Genomic DNA, 4,213 nt, shown 5'->3' with positions numbered 1-4,213 from the left:
GTAATGGGAGTTTAATCTTGGAATTTCAAACTACTTCGACGACAAGAACTCAACGGATATAATTTCTTCGATTCTACGAGCCAGATGTGAGATACCTATCGCTATCAGAATTCATATTCTTACAATCTGACCGACGGTTTTAAAACTAGGTTTTATGAGATTTGTGATGTTTAAATGGTAGACATTTGCATTCAAGAGGATACAAGCGTCCACAGGTTTTTCTAAAAACCAACCTCTGTCTATCAACTCCTACTCTTACCTCCTCGTGGTGAACATCGGATGCCTGGTACTTCAACCGGAGATAAAGTCCTCTCTCGAGGGACCACAGTGTTGCTATATAAGACCCTTATCATCCCCGTCCTGCTATACGGTGCAGAAGCATGGACCATGACAAAAGCGGATGAAAGCACCTTGGGTCGCTTCGAGAGAAAAGTTATTCGTGTGATCTATGGTCCCGTATGCATCGAAGGGGAGTGGAGGAGAAGATGGAACGACGAGCTGTACGGGCTGTACAGCGATGTAGACTTAGCCAGAAGGGTAAAAGTCCAACGACTAAGATGGCTGGGTCACGTAGAGCGCATGGAAACCAATGCTCCGGCCCGGAAAGTCTTCGAATCCGCACGCACAGGACAGCGCAGTAGAGGAAGACCGCGGTTCAGGTGGCGCGCACAAGTGGAAGGTGACCTCACCCAACTTGGAGCGCGAAACTGGAGACATCTAGCTAGGGACCGAGCTAATGAGAAAGTTTGTTAGGTGAGGCCCTAGTTCACACAGGACTGTAGCGCCACCTTAAGTAAATAATTATGAGATTTGTAATCATTTATTGAATAACTGAATTTTATATATAAATAAAGTCAATTCTATTCTATTAATTAACTTGTACAAGCAGTTCAAAATTGAATACAATTTTCGAGTCGACCGAAAAGCCTTAGAGAATACTTATACTCTTACTTGGTGTTTTTAAATTCAAAATAATTAATTTGGCAGCGGTGGGATTCGAACCCACGCCTCCGAGGAGACTGGTGCCTTAAACCAGCGCCTTAGACCGCTCGGCCACGCTACCATATGTGATATCATTTTGTAGTTAAAGACACACAGTTTCTTTGATAATGAACTTTTCCGAAATAATTTTAAATTTGTATCCAACTATAAAACCATCAATTAACAAATGTCAAAAGTAAGCTTTTAAAAACTAAATGTAGCTTTATGTAAGGAGTGGATATTAAGATCTTTCAGATGCCTATTAGGGTTAAAATACTTTGACAAAATTCAAACTTTTGTGGCAATATTAACTAAGGAAATTTTGTTCCATTTGTCAGGTACTGAGAAAAACGATTAGGAAACAAACTGAGCTGCTACAATTCCTAACTAATCATATTTAAAATCAGTTAAATAATGCTCAGCTTTAGAGGGTTCTTTTTAAAGCTCTTATTTGTGCATATTTTATGATCTGCCACTTCAATTATTGTTTTGATTTGTATTCCAAGAAATGTACTTGTTTTATTATAACGAGGTCAAAACATTTACTCTAAAAAAGGAAACAAAATATTTAATTCTGGTTCCATCCAGGATTGAACTGGAGACCTTCTGCGTGTAAAGCAGACGTGATAACCGCTACACTATGGAACCACATAAAATCCTACAAATTCACACCAAAACTCAGCTTTCAAGAAAGATAGAACATTAAAGACAAATAGAATCGCTTTTAAAGCCAAGATAAGTGTTTCTACTGATGTTATGACCAAAATAATTGAAGCAAACACCTTTACAAATAGTATATCCGTTTTCATTTTTAAAGCTTTTATTTAGCACACCAATTGAGTTTTTTTTATTAAACTTAAAGCTTTAACAAGAAAGACATAACCATGTCGCTTTATTGAATTTAAGAACAAATAAAAACTTTAAAAGATATTTTTTTAACCGCAAATTTTAGCAAACATGAACATTTTTATAAATATTTTTGTAAAATTTTTAGAAAAACATAAATTTTGGGTTTTAGAAATTTGACCGAATATTTTTCAAGTACATAAGTGAAAATAATAATTTAAAAAATTGAAATTTTAATTTATTTGAAATTGCTGATAAGAAATTCTACACAAACTTTGTTTTAAATGCAATATTTATCGTTTTCTAGGAGGTTCCTACAGAAATCACTTTTTGTATAAAAACAAATATTAGAAAAGCCCTTATAAGAAATGTACAGTGATGAACTGAGTTAGCTCAATTTATATAATAAAAGGATTAATAAATAAATAAAGTCTAGAAAAGATTCGTCCCGTCTCGATGTAAACTACAAAATATTTGTAAACAGATAATCAGCAAGGTTCCCAAATTCGAGTGAAATGTAATTGACATGTTAATTAAAAAACGAGTAAAATTGTTTTCAATTTATCAATTTAATAACTTCGAATACTTTTCGTTAACACTTCAAGTGAAATTAAAGCATCTGAAGTATCAATATCACTTCAGTCAGTAAATAATTCAGTTGATTTTCATAATTTGTTTTTGAAAGAACATTATTTTTCACGAAGTATTATTTGCGTAGAAGACATTAAGCATTTAACATCAGGTGAAAAGAAGTTAAAGCTTATTTAGTTCAAGTCAAAATTTTACTGTTTTAAAAAAATCCTTTTTGTCAAATCACACAAATTTAATTTAGTCGAATTCAAATCACTTGAAAGTCATAAAAATCGAATTGTTAAACATGGAAGTTCACTACGATTTAAATTCTAAATAAATTAAATCGATTTCGACGATAAATATATTGATTCGATTTCAATTTCACTTCGAGAGAAAGTGAAATGAAGAGCCTAGCTGTATTTGACAATTGAAATAAGTCTTAATATGGAGGTTAAAGTGCTATGTTTTCAAATGAATTTAAGTGAAAAAAACTTTTTAAATTATAAGATTTTCTGAAAGATTATAAACTTTGAGCAAATATAGAAAAATAACTTGTTTCAAGCAGACACTATAATTTCACTGATGGAATTGTTTTCATAATTAACATCATCAAAGTTTTTCTGATCTATTTTAAATCTGAACTCAAAATTACTCTACTCCGCTAAGTTTTTGTTATTTTACTTAAAAAAAAACACGTATATAAGGCAATTTCAATTCATGAAGTAATTTTTATATTTTATAAAATTAGTAAATGTCTTCCAAAAATGTATAGTAGTACTTCATAAAATTTTCGAAAATTCTTTTTAAGTCCTTTTATGCTAAAACAGTTTTTGTGACACAACAAAGTTCCTTTGAATTGTATATTAAAAAAAATATAGAAATAGTGTTCAAAACGTTTACATTTAAAATTTGAGAAGATACATATGTAGTTTAAATCGAAGTTCAGATTCTAAATCAACACTAACATTTAGCTCCAAGACGTATTTTGAAAAAAAAAAAGGAAAGAATTAAATCAATGAATACTTTACAAAGAGTCAAATGAAGACTCATAAATAATACAAATTTCCATAAACTAAGTTAGATACTAAAATGATTTAAACGGTTAGTCAAGTTCAAGTTTAAGCTTTATTGAGACAATTAAAAACAGTACAATTAAAAGAAACAAAAAATTCAAAAACTTTAGTTGTTCAACTTTGACTTAAGCAAAATTCTAAATGTTCAAAATACACCCGTTTTAAATTGTTCGTTAATCCCGGCAAACATTATCATTATAGCTCTGTTTTGGCCAATATAACTTAAACACTAAAACTATAATAAATACTGACTCTAAACTTAATCTAAAATAAAATACATTAATATTAAAGATAAAATTCTCCTTACATAACATTTTTATTTGCATGCATAATTATTGTAAACTTTACCGATATTTGCAATAGTTTATGCTAGCAACACTTTTTTAAATTACAACAATATCACCCTCCGTAATTGGAAGGGGAAGTTTTACATAAGAAGAGATTTGGTAAACATTTGCGTCTGGTCCCCTCATTAAAAATATTAAATAGTGAGCAATTATATTTGTTAACCAAACTATCATTGACATTAGAGTTCATTCATGGGATCTTATCAATGCAAATTTATATTTTTAAATGTAAGACTCATTTAGTATTTCATCAAAGGTGTAGTGTGAGTAGCCTCAAAAATTGAGTTTATCAGCCTTTCGGAACAATCCACAAGAAAATCTTAATATTTTCCTTTCAAACACTTCCAATTCATCGCATCGCCTTGTCTAAAACCTTTTTTACATCAAATGCAT

General features: G+C 30.9%; 2 non-coding genes across 2 annotated transcripts; both read right to left on the bottom strand.

Moving 5' to 3' along the window:
* Positions 1–981: 981 nt before the first annotated feature.
* Trnal-aag (transfer RNA leucine (anticodon AAG)) lies at positions 982–1,063 on the bottom strand. The gene has a single exon. It is a non-coding gene; the product is annotated as a tRNA-Leu (tRNA).
* A 493-nt stretch (positions 1,064–1,556) lies between these two features.
* On the bottom strand, positions 1,557–1,629 carry Trnav-uac (transfer RNA valine (anticodon UAC)). The gene has a single exon. It is a non-coding gene; the product is annotated as a tRNA-Val (tRNA).
* Positions 1,630–4,213: the final 2,584 nt, after the last annotated feature.

This window comes from Eupeodes corollae, chromosome 1 (assembly GCF_945859685.1).
Source record: "Eupeodes corollae chromosome 1, idEupCoro1.1, whole genome shotgun sequence".
Lineage (NCBI taxonomy): Eukaryota > Metazoa > Arthropoda > Insecta > Diptera > Syrphidae > Eupeodes > Eupeodes corollae.
Note: the sequence above shows the minus strand (reverse complement) of the source record. Positions and strands in the feature narration are given on the sequence as shown.